Below are 18,886 nucleotides of genomic sequence, written 5' to 3'. Positions count from 1 at the left end.
TGACAGGCTGGACCGCAGCAGAACGCTGCCATCCAGTCTGTCATCCCGCAGACACTGAGAAGCGCAGGCATGCTTGCGCTCCTCACTGTCTCGCTGTGACGGCATCCAGATGAGCCGAGGTCATGTCCAATGAACTCGGCTCACCTCATGCACGTCACTGACAGCGTGGGAAAATTCTCACGCTGAAGTGCTGAGTGCAGGAGAATTCTCCCACGCTGTCAGTGATGTGCATGAGGTGAGCTCATGTCCAATGAACTCAGCTCACCTCCTGCACGTCACTGACAGCGTGGGAAAATTCTCCTGCAATCAGCGCTTCAGCGTGAGAATTTTCCCACGCTGTCAGTGACGTGCATGAGGTGAGCCGAGTTCATTGGACATGAACTCGGCTCATCTGGATGTCGTCACAGAGAGACGCTGAGCAGCGCAAGCAAGCCTGCGCTTCTCAGTGTCTGCGGGATGACAGGCTGGATGGCAGCGTTCTGCTGCGGTCCAGCCTGTCATCTCGATGTAGCAGAGCTGAAGCTGTCGTGGGAACCATGGAAAGGTAAGGATGAGGTTGCTTTATTATTTTTCTTTTATTGCAGGAGATCGTTGGCTTCAGCTGGAATGGGCGTGATGGTAAGTATGGTTTAATTTAGAACAATAAAGGATTGTGTCTTTATTTCAATTAAAGGACTTTATTCTGGGTGTTTGTGTTTTTTTTAACTTTGACTATGGGGTTAGTAATGGGGGTGTCTTATAGACGCCTCTCCATTACTAACCTGGGCTTGATGTCAGCTGGCATTATAAGCTGACATCAACCCCAACCCTATTACCCCCTGCCACCGCACCAGGGCAGCGTGGAAGAGCGAGGCTAAGTGCCAGAATTGGCGCATCCTATGAATGCGCCATTTCTGGGGCGGCTGACGGCTGGTGTTTCTAGCCTGGGAGGGGGCCAATATTCATGGCTCCCTTCCTGGGCTATTAATATCAGCCCCCAGCTGTCTGCCTAGCCTTTGCTAGCTATTAAATTAGGGGGGACCCCACGTCATTTTTTTGGGGGGTCCCCCATTTTAATAGCTAGTAAAGGCTATGTATTCAGCTGGGGGCTGATATTAGTAGCCTGGGAAGCTCCGTGGGTATTACCCCCTTCCCAGGCTTCAAACATCTGCCCCAGCCGTCTGCTTAACCTCCGCTAGAGCCTAAAATTAAGGGGAACCCCACGCCAATTTTTTTAATAATAAATCCTTTATTTTAATACTAAATGACAAGTACAGTAACCAACACTATCACTGTACTTCATATATATGTGACTGACATGTTTCTATCTATCTAATCTATGTGTGATGCTCTATCTTTCTGTTCTAAATTGTCGGGTACCGCTGCTGAATTGCCGGCCGGCTTTTTTAAAGAGACAGTGCATGAAAACACTATTATTTTTTTAAATAAATCCTTTACACTAAATGACAAGTACAGTAAGCAACACTATCACTGTACTTATTATATATGTGACTGACATGTTTCTATCTATCTAATCTATGTGTGAAGCTCTATTCTTTCTGTTCTAAATTGTCGGGTACAGATGCTGAATTGCCGGCCGGCTTTTTTAAAGAGACGGTGCATGAAAACACTAATATTTTTTTTAATAAATCCTTTACACTAAATGACAAGTGCAGTAACCAACACTGTCACTGTGCTTCTTATATGTGTGACTGACATGTTTCTATCTATCTAATCTATGTGTGATGCTCTATTCCTTCTTGTCTAAATTGTCGGGTACCGGTGTATGCCGCTGCTGAATTTGCCGGCCGGCTTTTTTAAAGAGAGTGTCTTCTGAGCAGTTTGTCAGCTTTTGGACACCTTTGCAGGTGTTTTCTATGTGTTTCTATGTGTTTTTGTTTGCCTGCCATTGGTTTTAACGGTGTTCGACGGTGTTCTAAGGTGTTCGACGAACAGTTCGACGAACAGTTCCTCGAACATCCCGGTGTTCGACGAACCGAACCGAACCCGAACACTACGGGGGTGGCTCAACACTAATAGTCATTTTTCACGCGTTTGTCAGACATACAGAGAGGGGAAAATGTCAGTGAGCGTTCCAATTTCAGTTCCAGAGCGATTCGCCTGATGAGTCCTTGATATTTCGCCATTTTCAGCCATTTTTCTGACTTTTTGAAAATTTCACTTTTTTGGGAAAATATCCAATAAATGAGGGAAAAATATGTGTGCGGGTACCCCAGGAGAGTTCCAAATGTGTGTGGGTAGAATATATATCCCACGGGGGTAATATTGAAAAAAGTTGACATTTTTTTTTATGGACTTAGTTATTTTTCCGGCAATTTTCATACTTTCAGAGACGGGAAAATGTCAGTGAGCGTTCCGAATACAGTTCCAGAGTGACTCGCCCGATGAGTCCTTGATAATTAGTCGTTGTCAGCCATTTTTCTGACTTTTTGAAAATTTCACTTTTTTGGGAAAATATCCAATTATTGAGGGAAAAATATGTGTGAGGGTGCCCCAGGAGAGTTCCAAATGTGTGTGGGTAGAATATATATTTAGCGGGGGTAAAATTGAAAAAAGTTAAAAAAAATTTTTTTGGACTTAGTCATTTTTCCGGCATTTTTCAGACTTTCAGAGATGGGAAAATGTCAGTGAGCATTCCGATTTCAGTTCCTGAGCGATTCGCCCAATGAATGCTTGATAATTAGTCATTTTCAGCCAATTTTCTGACTTTTTGAAAATTTCACTTTTTGGTGAAAATATCCATTAAATGAGGTAATAATATGTGTTAGGGTACACCAGGAGAGTTCCAAATGTGTGTGGGTAGAATATATAGTTAACGGGGGTAAAATTGAAAAAAGTTGAAAAAAAATTTTTTTGGACTTAGTCATTTTTGCAGCATTTTTTAGACTTTCAGAGAGGGGAAAATGTCAGTGAGCGTTCCGATTTCAGTTCCAGAGCAATTCACCTGGTGAGTTCTTGATATTTAGTCATTTTTAGCCAATTTTCAGACTTTTTGAAAATGTCACTTTTTTGGGAAAATATCCACTAAAGAGGGAAAAATATGTTTGAGGGTACCCCAGGAGCATTCATAATGTGTGTGGGTAGAATACCGCAATGGGGGAAAAATTGAAAAAAGTTGAACATTTTTTTTTTTTCGACTTAGTCATTTTTCTGGCATTTTTCCGAATTTCAGGAAGGTGAAAATGTTAGTGAGCGTTCCGAGTTCAGTTCCAGACCAATTCACCTGATGAGTTCTTGATATTTAATAATTTTTAGCCAAGTTTCTTTTTTTTTGAAAATTTCACTTTTTTGGGAAACTATCCATTAAATTAGGGAATAATATGTGTGAGTGTACGCCAGGAGAGTTCCAAATGTGTGTGGGTAGAATATATATCCCACGGGGGCAAAATTGAAAAAAGTTGCAAAAAAATTTTTTTGGACTTAGTCATTTTTCCAGCATTTTTCTGACTTTCAGAGAGGGGAAAATGTCAGTGAGCGTTCCGATGCAGTTCCAGAGCGATTCGCCCGATGAGTCCTTGATATTTAGTCGTTTTCAGCCAATTTTCTGACTTTTTGAAAATTTCACTTTTGGTGAAAATATCCATTAAATGAGGGAATAATATGTGTGAGGGTACCCCAGGAGAGTTCGAAATGTGTGTGGGTAGAACCCATGGGGGTAAAATTGAAAAAAGTTGAAAATTTTTTTTTTCGTCTTAGTCATTTTTCCGCCGTTTTTCAGACTTTCAGAGAGGGGAAAATGTCAGTGAGCGTTCCGTTTTCAGTTCCAGAGCAATTCGCCTGATGAGTTCTTGATGTTTAGTTGTTTTTAATCCCATTTTCTGACTTTGAAAATGTCACTTTTTTACTAAAATATCCACTAAATGAGGGAATAATATGTGTGAGGGTACCCCAGGAGAGTTCCAAATGTGTGTGGGTGGAAAACATATATAACGGGGGTAAAATTGAAAAAAGTTTAAAAAAAATTTTTGGGGCGTTTTTCAGACTTTCAGAGAGGGAAAAATGTCAGTGAGCGTTCCGATTTCAGTTCCAGAGCGATTCGCCCGATGAGTAGTGTTGAGCCACCCCTGTAGTGTTCGGCTTCGGTTCGGTTCGTCGAACACCGGGATGTTTGAGGAAGTGTTCGTCGAACTTTTCGTCGAACACCTTAGAACACTGTCGATCACCGTTAAAACCAATGGCAGGCAAACATAAACACATAGTAACACATAGAAAACACCTTCAAAAGCTGACAAACTGCTCAGAAGACACTCTCTTTAAGAAAGCCGGCCGGCAAATTCAGCAGCGGCATACACCGGTACCCGACAATTTAGACAAGAAGGAATAGAGCATCACACATAGATTAGATAGATAGAAACATGTCAGTCACACATATAAGAAGCACAGTGACAGTGTTGGTTACTGTACTTGTCATTTAGTGTAAAGGATTTATTAAAAAAAATATTAGTGTTTTCATGCACCGTCTCTTTAAAAAAGCCGGCCGGCAATTCAGCAGCGGTACCTGACAATTTATAACAGAAAGAATAGAGCTTCACACATAGATTAGATAGATAGAAACATGTCAGTCACATATATATGAAGTACAGTGACAGTATTGGTTACTGTACTTGTCATTTAGTGTAAAGCATTTATTTAAAAAAATAATAGTGTTTTCATGCACCGTCTCTTTAAAAAAGCCGGCCGGCAATTCAGCAGCGGTACCCGACAATTTAGATTGTACGTCACTGACAGCGTGGGAGAATTCTCACGCTGAAGCGCTGAGTGTAGGAGAATTTTCCCACGCTGTCAGTGACGTGCATGAGGTGAGCTGAGATCATTGGTAGTGTTGAGCATTCCGATACTGAAATATCGGGTATCGGCCGATATTCGCGGTATCGGAATTCCGATACTTAATTCCGATACTTTTGCAATATCGTATACCGGAATCGGAAGTTCCCATAATGCAATGAGCCATTTTCATTTTATTCAGCCAATGAGGATCCTAAGAAGTGTGGGCACATCCTGTTAGGCATGTAGGCATCTTAACTAATGGCATGGCTGTGATTGGCTGCTGAAATGATGTCATGATGTACTATAAAAGCCACCGCCACCATTTTGAGCTCACTCTGCTGTGAGTTCAGTTAGGGATAGGACGCTGTTGTTCTGAGGGACAGTTTTAGCTACCTATTTGCTCTATACTGCTTTACCCAAGCTACTTTCTAAATCACTGTGCCTTGCAGTGCTAGTGCACAGTTCCCTGTGCTGTTCACCGCTGTCTGCAAGGTCTGTGTGTGTGAGTGCAGCTCACCCTGTAGTGTGTGCTTCAGCCAAGTCTGGTTGTAGTGCACTCAGTGTGTGTCACTGCCTCATACATTGTCCTTTTTTGCCAATTCATAATTTTTCCTGATATCTCCTATTAGTGTGGTGGTTCCATCTGTATTCAGCTAAATTGATTCCAAACACACTATATAGGAGTAGATAGAGGAGCCTTTCTGCAGCATTGGGCCCTGCAGCCCCAGCCAGATTAGTATTAGCCTATTCTTTGCAGCCTCATCTATTGCATTGTAGGTTACCTTCCTACATTGTAATAGCTACAAAAAGTTTGTGATACTATCATTATTACATCTTTAGGCACATCCAGTGTCTTTTTGTGACAAAAAAAAACCTAAATAAAGTTCACCAAACACTCCACTTTACAGTTGTGTAGGCCACATTAGCTCATATTAAAGTCTAGTCCACACTTTATAAAATTAGTGTTTCTTATACCTGTTAGCAGCTGTTCAGGAATAAGCACACTAAGCCCTTAGTACTTTTCTGCCTATCTTTATCAGTCTACCAAGATGAAGAAGGCAGGGAGTAAGGTATGTGGTCGTGGTCGTGGGCGTGGGCGTGGAGTTTCTGCAGGGAGAGGACGTGAGGATTCTGTGCCTGCAGGGAGAGGACGTGGGGATTCTGTGCCTGCTGCAGGCACCAGTGACTCAGCATCCCCCAGTTTTACCAGGGAACAGTCCTTTATGCGCAGCTTTGTAGGAGCTAGCCGTACCCCACTGCTGCGCGAGGACCAAATTGAAGCCGTTGTCGGATGGATGGCAGCTTACGCATCGACTTCAATTAGTTCCAGATCCTCTCAGGTACTGAGCACTGAAGAGCACCCATCTGTCTCTTCACCACCTGCCAAATTGCCCAGGCAGTCAGAGAGCCCTGGACAGGAGCCATCTCTATTTCTGTTCTCTGAATCTCTTGGCTTGGAAAGAGGGGGCCAGCCAAGCAGAATTCGAGAATTTGAAGAAGAGGTAGTATGCAGTGATGCGCAACCGTTTTGTCTCTCTGAATCTGAAGAGGCGGGTGGGCCAGTGCCTATGGTCAGCAGCACACCTCAGTACGCATCTGATGATGAGACTCAGGTGCCACTTTCTGGTGCGTACTGTGCTGTCGAGACTACCCAGGAGAAGCAGTTGTTTGAAGAGGGTGGTGTAGATGATGAGGTCCTTGACCCATCATGGCGTGAGGGACAGGAAGGTGGTGGGAGCAGCTCTGAGGAAGAGATTCCCCGAACAGCCCAAAAAGGAGGGAGAGGGAGGGGGCAGACTTGGTTGCCTGTAGCCTCCACTTCGGCACCCATTAGGAGCATGGCTCTTCCAAAATCCAAAGCGGGCGCTCCCAAGACTTGCAGTGCCTGGTCCTTTTTTGACACAGTTGCAGATGACATTTGCTTTGTCAAATGCAAGCTGTGTAATCAGAAGGTGAAAAGAGGGAAAAGTATCAGCAACCTCAATACCACAAATATGTGGAAACATGTGTGGACCAAGCACGTGGTGGAGTTACACAAACACACTGAAGACCTAGGCCAACCTACAGCGCCACCTACCACCTCTTCAGCTCGTGTTGTAGCCTCTTCCTCCAGCTCACACACAGCTGGTTCGGCTTCCTCACAGGATCGCCATGGAAGAATCTCTGGCACTGTTGTACAGAGACACAGTGTAATTCCACCCACAGCACCACTTTCCCAGTCATCCTCACACTCCCAGGCCAGTCTACAGCCATCGTTAGCACAGGCATGGGAGAAAAGGCGCCCATACTCGGCAAACCACCCCCGAGCACAGGCTCTGAATGCTGGCATTGCTAAACTACTGGCCCTTGAAATGCTATCATTCAGGCTGGTGGAGACTGACACATTCCGTAACTTTATGGCATTGGCAGTCCCAAAATACAACGTGCCCAGCCGCTTTTATTTCAGCAGGCAAGCCGTCCCTGCCCTGCAACATCATGTGGAGGGAAAAATTAAACATGCGCTACAAAACGCCGTCAGTAGCAAGGTCCACCTGACCACTGATGCGTGGACCAGTAAGCATGGACAGGGACGATACCTTTCCCTCACTGCCCATTGGGTAAATGTTGTGGAGCCGGGTACAGATCTTGAGAGTGGCGCTGTACGTGTTCTGCCAACTCCAAGGATTGCAGGAATCCAGTCTGTACACATTGACTCCTCCTCATACTCCAGTTCCTCTGAATCAGCGCTGCAGGAGCCGTCACGGTCTACCTCCACATCGACCCGTGAACGGTTACCTGTTATGATGACCGATATGAGCACAGCCGTGGCCAAACGTCAACAGGCCGTATTAAAATTAATTTCTTTGGGGAATCGAAGCCACACAGCGCAGGAGCTCTGGAATGCCATCAAGCAGCAGAGTGACGTGTGGTTTGTGCCAGCGAATCTCCAGCCAGGCATGGTAGTGTGTGACAATGGCCGAAATCTGGTGGCAGCTCTGGGCCTAGGCAACCTCACTCACATCCCATGTCTGGCACATGTGCTCAACTTGGTCGTGCAGAGTTTTTTGAGGGACTATCCGGATCTTGATGCACTGCTTCACAAGGTCCGCATAGAGTGCGCTCACTTGCGGCGTTCCAGCAATGCAAGATCACGCATTGCAGCTCTGCAGCGCCGATTATGTCTTCCGGAACATCGCATCATATGTGACCTACCCACCAGGTGGAATTCAACGTTACATATGTTGGAGAGGTTGTGTGAGCAGCAGGCAGCAGTAATGGAGTACCAGCTGCAGCAGGCGCAAACAAGTCGCAGTGCGCGCCGTTCACACTTCACCACCACTGAGTGGGCCTCTATGAAGGACATTTGCCACGTTTTGCGTGCCTTTGATTATTCCACGCGGATGGCGAGTGCAGATGATGCACTAGTCAGCATGACTATCCACCTTATCTGCCTGCTTGAAAAAACACTGCAAGCACTAAGGGACGAGGTTTTGGAAGAGGTGGAGGATGAGGAGTCACAAATGCCATCTGCTTCTCTACAGTCTGCGCAACGTGGTTCCTCACAAAGGCCTAGGCAGGGGACACTTTGTGAGGAGGATGAGGAGGAGTCAATGGATGAGGAAGACATCTGTCCAGAGGAGGGAGGTACACAATGCTCTAGTAGTCAGTATCTAGAGTGAGGGTGGGGTGATGCAGAGCAGGCAGAGATCATGCCTCAAGCAGGGGACAGCGTTTCTTGGCCAGTTGGCAGTCTGCAGCACATGGTTGATTTCATGCTGCAGTGCCTGAGAAACGACCGCCGCATCGCCCACATTCTCAACACGGCTGATTATTGGGTGTCCACCCTCCTAGATCCTCGCTACCGGGACAACTTACAAAGCCTCATAACATCGTTGAACCGGGAGCGTAAAATGCGGGAGTACCAAGACGCACTGGTGCATTCCATCATGTTCTCCATTCCAACCGAGAGCAGTGCTGCTAGTGCTTTAAAAAGCAGCTCAGTGCGTCGAGGCAGTGGAGGAAGCTCTGCACAAAGAGGGAGCAGAAGCAGCGCCTCAGCACAAGGCAAGACCAGTATGGCCGAAATGTGGCAAAGATTTGTGTCCCCGCCGCCACAAATGTCTACACCATCACAGACGGCTCCAGTCAGCAGGAGGCAACGTTTCCGTCAGATGGTGACAGACTACATGTCTTGCCCTCTTAGTGTACTCCCAGTCGGCTCTTCTCCCTTCAAGTTTTGGGTCTGTAAGCTGGATACATGGCCAGAGCTTAGTCAGTATGCACTGGAGGTGCTAGCTTGCCCTGCTGCTAGTGTATTATCGGAACGCGTCTTTAGTGCCGCAGGTGGTGTACTAACAGACGGTCGCATGCGACTATCCTCCGATAACGTTGACCGGCTTACTTTTCTCAAAATGAACAAGGCCTGGATCTCTCATGAATTTGCCAGTCCTCTTCCAGAATAAATAATTGGTTGGCAACAGTATCCAGGTCTCCTGTTCTGTTCATGTTTCTACCACCTGAACTGTAATCCCTGAGCTCCAACACCGCCAGTTGGCGCTCGGAAGTGCCGTCTGCACAGTCAACACTTGCTGCCGTGTTATTGGGGTTCAGTAACGTCAGCTGTTCCCCTGCTGTGCGGACGGCAATTTCTCCTGCTCTGTCCACATCCACTGTACTACTGATTTAAAACCTCCTCCAAATACACCTCTGGCTCCTCTGTTTTCAGTATTATCCCTGAGCTCCAACACCGCCAGTTGGCGCACGGAAGTGCCGTCTGCACAGTCAACACTTGCTGCCGTGTTATTGGGGTTCAGTAACGTCAGCTGTTCCCCTGCTGTGCGGACGGCAATTTCTCCTGCTTTGTCCACATATACTGTACTACACATTTTAAAGTTGCTCCAATTACACCTCTGGCTCCTCTGTTTTCATTCTTATCCCTGGGCTCCAACACCGCCAGTTGGCGCTCGGAAGTGCTGTCTGCACAGTCAACACTTGCTACCATGTTATTGGGGTTCAGTAACGTCAGCTGTTCCCCTGCTGTGCGGACGGCAATTTCTCCTGCTCTGTCCACATTCTCACTACTACAGATTTTAAAGTTGCTTCAATTACACCTCTGGCTCCTCTGTTTTCAGTATTATCCCTGAGCTCCAACACCGCCAGTTGGCGCACGGAAGTGCCGTCTGCACAGTCAACACTTGCTGCGGTGTTATTGGGGTTCGGTATCGTCAGCTGTTCCTCTGCTGTGTTCACGGCAATTTCTCCTGTTCTGTCCATATTCACTGTGCTACTTATTTAAAACTTGCTCCAATTACACCTCTGGCTCCTCTGTTTTCATTCTTATCCCTGGGCTCCAACACCGCCAGTTGGCGCTCGGAAGTGCCGTCTGCACAGTCAACACTTGCTGCCGTGTTATTGGGGTTCAGTAACGTCAGCTGTTCCCCTGCTGTGCGGACGGCAATTTCTCCTGCTCTGTCCACATCCACTGTACTACTGATTTAAAACCTCCTCCAAATACACCTCTGGGTTCTCTGTTTTCAGTATTATCCCTGAGCTCCAACACCGCCAGTTGGCGCTCGGAAGTGCTGTCTGCACAGTCAACACTTGCTACCATGTTATTGGGGTTCAGTAACGTCAGCTGTTCCCCTGCTGTGCGGACGGCAATTTCTCCTGCTCTGTCCACATTCTCACTACTACAGATTTTAAAGTTGCTCCAATTACACCTCTGGCTCCTCTGTTTTCAGTATTATCCCTGGGCTCCAACACCGCCAGTTGGCGCACGGAAGTGCCGTCTGCGCAGTCAACACTTGCTGCCGTGTTATTGGGGTTCAGTAACGTCAGCTGTTCCCCTGCTGTGCGGACGGCAATTTCTCCTGCTTTGTCCACATCCACAGTACTACACATTTTAAAGTTGCTCCAATTACACCTCTGGCTCCTCTGTTTTCATTCTTATCCCTGGACTCCAACACCGCCAGTTGGCGCTCGGAAGTGCCGTCTGCACAGTCAACACTTGCTGCGGTGTTATTGGGGTTCGGTAACGTCAGCTGTTCCCCTGCTGTGTTCACGGCAATTTCTCCTGCTCTGTCCATATTCACTGTGCTACTTATTTAAAACTTGCTCCAATTACACCTCTGGCTCCTCCGTTTTTAGTATTTACCCTGGGCTCCAATACCGCTAGTTGCTGCTCAGAAATGCCATGTGCACAGTCAACACTTGCTGCCGTGTTATTGGGGTTCAGTAACGTCAGCTGTTCCCCTGCTGTGTGGACGGCAATTTCTCCTGCTTTGTCCACATCCACTGTACTACACATTTTAAAGTTGCTCCAATTACACCTCTGGCTCCTCTGTTTTCATTCTTATCCCTGTGCTCCAGCACCGCCAGTTGGCGCTCGGAAGTGCCGTCTGCACAGTCAACACTTGCTGCCGTGTTATTGGGGTTCAGTATCGTCAGCTGTTCCCCTGCTGTGCGGACGGCAATTTCTCCTGCTCTGTCCACATCCACTGTACTACTGATTTAAAACCTCCTCCAAATACACCTCTGGCTCCTCTGTTTTCAGTATTATCCCTGAGCTCCAACACCGCCAGTTGGCGCTCGGAAGTGCCGTCTGCACAGTCAACACTTGCTACCATGTTATTGGGGTTCAGTAACGTCAGCTGTTCCCCTGCTGTGCGGACGGCAATTTCTCCTGCTTTGTCCACATCCACTGTACTACACATTTTAAAGTTGCTCCAATTACACCTCTGGCTCCTCTGTTTTCATTCTTATCCCTGGGCTCCAACACCGCCAGTTGGCGCTCGGAAGTGCCGTCTGCACAGTCAACACTTGCTGCGGTGTTATTGGGGTTCGGTAACGTCAGCTGTTCCCCTGCTGTGTTCACGGCAATTTCTCCTGCTCTGTCCATATTCACTGTGCTACTTATTTAAAACTTGCTCCAATTACACCTCTGGCTCCTCTGTTTTCATTCTTATCCCTGGGCTCCAGCACCGCCAGTTGGCGCTCGGAAGTGCCGTCTGCACAGTCAACACTTGCTGCCGTGTTATTGGGGTTCAGTAACGTCAGCTGTACCCCTGCTGTGCGGACGGCAATTTCTCCTGCTCTGTCCACATCCACTGTACTACTGATTTAAAACCTCCTCCAAATACACCTCTGGCTCCTCTGTTTTCAGTATTATCCCTGAGCTCCAACACCGCCAGTTGGCGCTCGGAAGTGCTGTCTGCACAGTCAACACTTGCTACCATGTTATTGGGGTTCAGTAACGTCAGCAGTTCCCCTGCTGTGCAGACGGCAATTTCTCCTGCTCTGTCCACATTCTCACTACTACAGATTTTAAAGTTGCTCCAATTACACCTCTGGCTCCTCTGTTTTCAGTATTATCCCTGAGCTCCAACACCGCCAGTTGGCGCACGGAAGTGCCGTCTGCACAGTCAACACTTGCTGCCGTGTTATTGGGGTTCAGTAACGTCAGCTGTTCCCCTGCTGTGCGGACGGCAATTTCTCCTGCTTTGTCCACATCCACTGTACTACACATTTTAAAGTTGCTCCAATTACACCTCTGGCTCCTCTGTTTTCATTCTTATCCCTGGGCTCCAACACCGCCAGTTGGCGCTCGGAAGTGCCGTCTGCACAGTCAACACTTGCTGCGTTGTTATTGGGGTTCGGTAACGTCAGCTGTTCCCCTGCTGTGTTCACGGCAATTTCTCCTGCTCTGTCCATATTCACTGTGCTACTTATTTAAAACTTGCTCCAATTACACCTCTGGCTCCTCCGTTTTTAGTATTTACCCTGGGCTCCAATATAGCTAGTTGCTGCTCAGAAGTGCCGTCTGCACAGTCAACGCTTGCTCCAGTGTTATTGGGGTTCAGTAACGTCAGCTGATCCCCAGCTGTGTGTCCGGCAAATTCTCCTGCTTTGTCCACATCCACTGTACTACGGATTTAAAACCTCCTCCAAATACACCTCTGGCTCCTCTGTTTTTAGTATTTACCCTGGGCTCCAGCACCGCCAGCTGGTTCTCGGCAGTTCCATTGGCTCTTGTACCTTCTGCTACCCATCCGGGTTCCAGTACCGTCAGCTGGTTCTCGGCAGTGTCTTTGGCACGGGTACTCCCTCCTGCCCAGCCTGGTTCCAGCACGCCAGCTGTTTCCGGGTAGTGTCAACGTCACTTTGCCTCCAATGCGTTGTCCTGTCGTGTTGCGGTCGGGTTAGCCGACTCTATGGTGCCTGCAGTTTAGGTGACTCCTATGTGGGCTGCGGGATCTGGCAATGAAGGCTGGTTCCATAGTGCCAATAGGACAAGCACCCCCTGTAGGACTGTGGGTTTTGGTAACTGCGGCCGGCTCGCGGCCTTGAACCTTTTTTTACATGGGTACCTTCTGCTACCCATCCGGGTTCCAGTACCGTCAGCTGGTTCTCGGCAGTGCCTTTTGATTAGGTGCCTCCTTCTCGGTATCCAAGTTCCACCAACGTCTGCTGGTCCTTGGTAGTGCTTTCTGGCACAGGTAACTCCTGCTTAGTAACCGAGTTCCAGTAACATCAGCTGGTCCTCGGTAGTTCCATTGGCTCTTGTACCTTCTGCTACCCATCCGGGTTCCAGTACCGTCAGCTGGTCCTCGGTAGTTCCATTTGCTCTTGTATCTTCTGCTACCCATCCGGGTTCCAGTACCGTCAGCTGGTTCTCGGCAGTGTCTTTGGCACGGGTACTCCCTCCTGCCCAGCCTGGTTCCAGCACGCCAGCTGTTTCCAGGTAGTGTCAACGTCACTTTGCCTCCAATGCGTTGTCCTGTCGTGTTGCGGTCGGGTTAGCCGACTCTATGGTGCCTGCAGTTTAGGTGACTCCTATGTGGGCTGCGGGATCTGGCAATGAAGGCTGGTTCCATAGTGCTAATGGGACAAGCACCCCCTGTAGGACTGTGGGTTTTGGTAACTGCGGCCGGCTCGCGGCCTTGAACTTTTTTTTACATGGGTACCTTCTGCTACCAATCCGGGTTCCAGTACCGTCAGCTGGTTCTCGGCAGTGCATTTGGATTAGGTGCCTCCTTCTCGGTATCCAAGTTCCACCAACGTCTGCTGGTCCTTGGTAGTGCTTTTTGGCACAGGTACCTCCTGCTTAGTAACCGAGTTCCAGTAACATCAGCTGTTCCTCGGTAGTTCCATTGGCTCTTGTACCTTCTGCTACCCATCCGGGTTCCAGTACCGTCAGCTGGTCCTCGGTAGTTCCATTTGCTCTTGTATCTTCTGCTACCCATCCGGGTTCCAGTACCGTCAGCTGGTTCTCGGCAGTGTCTTTGGCACGGGTACTCCCTCCTGCCCAGCCTGGTTCCAGCACGCCAGCTGTTTCCGGGTAGTGTCAACGTCACTTTGCCTCCAATGCGTTGTCCTGTCGTGTTGCGGTCGGGTTTGCCGACTCTATGGTGCCTGCAGTTTAGGTGACTCCTATGTGGGCTGCGGGATCTGGCAATGAAGGCTGGTTCCATAGTGCCAATAGGACAAGCACCCCCTGTAGGACTGTGGGTTTTGGTAACTGCGGCCGGCTCGCGGCCTTGAACTTTTTTTTACATGGGTACCTTCTGCTACCCATCCGGGTTCCAGTACCGTCAGCTGGTTCTCGGCAGTGCCTTTGGATTAGGTGCCTCCTTCTCGGTATCCAAGTTCCACCAATGTCTGCTGGTCCTTGGTAGTGCTTTCTGGCACAGGTACCTCCTGCTTAGTAACCGAGTTCCAGTAACATCAGCTGGTCCTCGGTAGTTCCATTGGCTCTTGTACCTTCTGCTACCCATCCGGGTTCCAGTACCGTCAGCTGGTCCTCGGTAGTTCCTCAGCTTTCTTGTACTTTCTGCTACATTTCCAAGTTCAAGCTTTTTGAAATGGTTCTTGGTAATCACTCTGGATCTCCCTGACGAGGACCCTGAAGACGAGGACCCTGAAGACCAACCCTAAGAAGACGAGGACCCCGAAGACAATGACCCTGAAGATGAGGACCCTGAAGACCACCCCGAAGAAGACGAGGACCCTGAAGACCACCCCGAAGAAGACGAGGACCCTGAAGACCACCCCGAAGAAGACGAGGACCCCGAAGACGAGGACCCAGAAGACCAACCCGAAGAAGACGAGGACCCCGAAGACGAGGACCCCCGAAGACGACGACCCTGAAGACCACCCCGAAGAAGACCAAGAAGATGACCCTGAAGAAGTTGACCAAGAAGACAAAGAAGAGAAGACAAGCACCAAGATACAGAAGAACAAGAGACAGAAAACCAAGAAGCAGAAATACAAGAAGCTGCAGAACAAAAAGCGGAAGAACATTAAGCATAAGACTAAAAATCAGAGCAAAAGATAATATCTAAATTATAAGCAGAAGATGACTAAGCAGTGTATGGGGGTGAGTCCGTTCCTCCTCGTGGTGCCCCTGGAAAAGACCTGCTGCTGCAGGCCAAACTGAACGCGGACAAATCCTGTTGTAAATCTTTTGTGACGGGCAGAACGAAAGGTGTAATGTCCAACCTTTTATAGATAACAACTACAGGAATGCCTGTCACAAATAAGAATATAATGAAGAAGAAGAATATGAAGAAGATGAAGAAGTAGAATATGAAGAATGTAAAAAAAAGAATAATACGAAGAAGGTGAAGAAGAAGAAGGTGAAGAAGAAGTGGATGAAAAAGATGCTGAGGATGATGAAGGAGAAAGTGTGGGAGAAGTAAAAAAGAAGGTGAAGAGCATGGAAGTAGTGAAACATAAATATCTGACAAAATATAAAAATACTTAACATAGTTAATATTTCCGTAACTCAGAACATAATAAAAAAATAGTAATTCCTGCTATTCCATTTGACTGGGCTAAACCTCTATGCCTTTATTGTCTCCCCCACCTCCCCCAATACATTCTACATTATTCTTAGTTGTTTTCCTTCATGTAGAAATAACCTACAAGGAAAGAAAGGGTTTATTTTAATTCCGATATTTATGTCCCATTGACTTGCATTGGTTTCCGGTATCGGAATCGGCGATATCCGATACTTTTTCGGTATCGGTCCGATCCAATCCGATCCGATATTTCCCGATATCGGAAGGTATCGCTCAACACTAATCATTGGACATGACCTCGGCTCATCTGGATGCCGTCACAGCCAGACACTGAGGAGCGCAAGCATGCATGCGCTTCTCAGTGTCTGCGGGATGACAGGCTGGATGGCAGCTTTCTGGTGCGGTCCAGCCTGTCATCTCGATGAAGCAGAGCTGAAGCTGTCGTGGGAACCATGGAAAGGTAAGGATGATGTTGGTTTATTATTTTTCTTTTATTGCAGGAGATCGTTGGCTTCAGCTGGAATGGGCGTGATGGTAAGTATGGTTTAATTTAGAACAATAAAGAATTGTGTTTATTTCAATTAAAGGACTTTATTCTGGGTGTTGTGTTTTTTTTAAATACTTTACTAGAAATTCATGGTGGTCATGTCTAATATTGGCGTGACCCATGAATTTCGGGCTTAGGGCCAGCTGATAATACCAAGCTGGCCCTAACCCCTTTATTAGCCAGTGAGCCACCGCACCAGGGCCATGGATGAGTTGGGTACAGCGCCAGAAGATGGCGCTTCTATGAACGCGCCATTTTCTGGGGTGGCTGCGGACTGCAATTTGTCGTGGGGGGGGGGACCCAGAAACCTTGGGCCTCCCTGCGCTGCAGATTCCAGCTCCCAGCTACCTAGTTGTACCTGGCTGGACACAAAAATAGGGCGAAGCCCCACATATTTTTTTTTTTATTATTTCATGAAATTCATGAAATAATGAAGAAAAAAAGGCCTTCCCTATATTGTTGTGTCCGGCCAGGTACAAATAGGCAGCTGGTGGTTGGGGGCAGCCCGTTCCTGCCTGATGTACCTGGCTGGACACAAATATAGTGCGAAGCCCCTCTTCAATTTTTTTAAATTATTTCAGGAAATTCATGAAATAATTAAGAAAAAATTGACGTGGGGCTTCGCACTATATTTGTGTCCAGTCAGGTACAGCAGGCAGGAACGGGCTGCCCCCAACCACCAGATGCCTATTTGTACCTGGCCGGACACAACAATATAGGGAAGCCCTTTTTTTTAATTATTTCATGAAATAATTTAAAAAAAATTGACGTGGAGCTTTGCACTATATTTGGGTCCAGCCAGGTACAGCAGGCAGGAACGGGCTGCCCCCAACCAACAGCTGACTATTTGTACCTGGCCGGACACAACAATATAGGGAAGCCCTTTTTTTCTTAATTATTTCATGAAATAATTTAAAGAAAATTGACATGGGGCTTCGCCCTGTTTATGTGTCCAGCCAGGTACAACTAGGCAGCTGGGGGCTGGAATCCGCAGCGCAGGGAGGCCCAAGCTTTCTGGGCCACCCCCGCTGCAAATTGCAGTACGCAGTCACCCCGGAAAATGGCGCGTTCAAAGAAGCGCCATCTTCTGGCGCTGTACCCAACTCATCCAGGGCCCTGGTGCGGTGGCTCACTGGGTAATAAAGGGGTTAGGGCCAGCTTGGCATTATCAGCTGGCCCTAAGACCGAAATTCATGGAGTCACGCCAATATTAGAAATGACCAACATGAATTTCTAGTAAAGTATTTAAAAAAAACACAACACCCAGAATAAAGTCCTTTAATTGAAATAAACACACAATTCTTTATTGTTCTAAATTAAACCATACTTACCGTCACGCCCATTCCAGCTGAAGCCAACGATCTCCTGAAATAAAAGAAAAATAATAAAGCAACATCATCCTTACCATTCCATGGTTCCCACGACAGCTTAAGCTCTGATACATCGAGATGACAGGCTGGACTTCAGCAGAACGCTGCCATCCAGCCTGTCATCCCGCAGACACTGAGAAGCACAGGCTTGCTTGCGCTCCACAGTGTCTCTCTGTGACGGCATCCAGATGAGCCGAGTTCAAGTCCAATGAACTCGGCTCACCTCATGCATGTCACTGACAGCGTGGGAAAATTCTCCTGCACTCAGCGATTCAGCGTGAGAATTCTCCCACGCTGTCAGTGACGTGCATGAGGTGAGCTCATGTCCAATGAACTCGGCTCACCTCATGCACGTCACTGACAGCGTGGGAAAATTCTCACGCTGAAGCGCAGAGTGCAGGAGAATTCTCCCACGCTGTCAGTGACGTGCATGAGGTGAGCTCATGTCCAATGAACTCAGCTCACCTCATGCATGTCACTGACAGCGTGGGAGAATTCTGCTGCACTCTGCGTATCAGCGTGAGAATTTTACCACGCTGTCAGTGACGTGCATGAAGTGAGACGAGTTCATTGGACATGACCTCGGCTCATCAGGATGCTGTCACAGAGAGACGCTGAGGAGCGCAAGCATGCCTGTGCTTCTCAGTGTCTGTGGGATGACAGGCTGGATGGCAGCGTTCTCGATGTAGCAGAGCTGAACCTGTCGTGGGAACCATGGAAAGGTAAGGATTATGTTGCTTTATTATTTTTCTTTTATTGCAGGGGATCGTTGGCTTCAGCTGGAAAGGGCGTGATTGTAAGTATGGTTTAATTTAGAACAATAAAGAATTGTGTCTTTATTTCAATTAAAGGACTTTATTCTGGGTGTTTGTGTTTTTTTTTTAACTTTGACTATGGGGTTAGTAATGGGGGTGTCTTATAGACGCCTCTCCATTACTAACCTGGGCTTGATGTCAGCTGGCATTATAAGCTGACATCAACCCCAGCCCTATTACCCCACTGCCACCTCTACAGGGCCGTGGGAAGAGCGAGGCTAAGTGCCAGAATTGGCGCATCCTATGGATGCGCCATTTCTGGGGCGGCTGACGGCTGGTGTTTCTAGCCTGGGAGGGGGCCAATATTCATGGCACCCTTCCTGGGCTACTAATATCAGCCCCCAGCTGTCTGCCTAGCCTTTGCTAGCTATTAAAATAGGGGGGACCCACGTCATTTTTTTGGGGGGTCCCCATTTTAATAGCTAGTAAAGGCTAGGCATTCAGCTGGGGGCTGATATTAGTAGCCTGGGAAGCTCCGTGGGTATTACCCCCTTCCCAGGCTTCAAACATCTGCCCCAGCCGTCTGCTTAACCTCCGCTAGAGACTAAAATTATGGGGAACCCCACGACAATTTTTTTTTAAAATAAATCCTTTATTTTAACACTAAAT

Source organism: Phyllobates terribilis, unplaced genomic scaffold, assembly GCF_046119375.1.
Source record: "Phyllobates terribilis strain yellow unplaced genomic scaffold, ASM4611937v1 Scaffold_2__4_contigs__length_985480577, whole genome shotgun sequence".
In the NCBI taxonomy this organism is placed as follows: Eukaryota; Metazoa; Chordata; class Amphibia; order Anura; family Dendrobatidae; genus Phyllobates; species Phyllobates terribilis.
Note: the sequence above shows the minus strand (reverse complement) of the source record.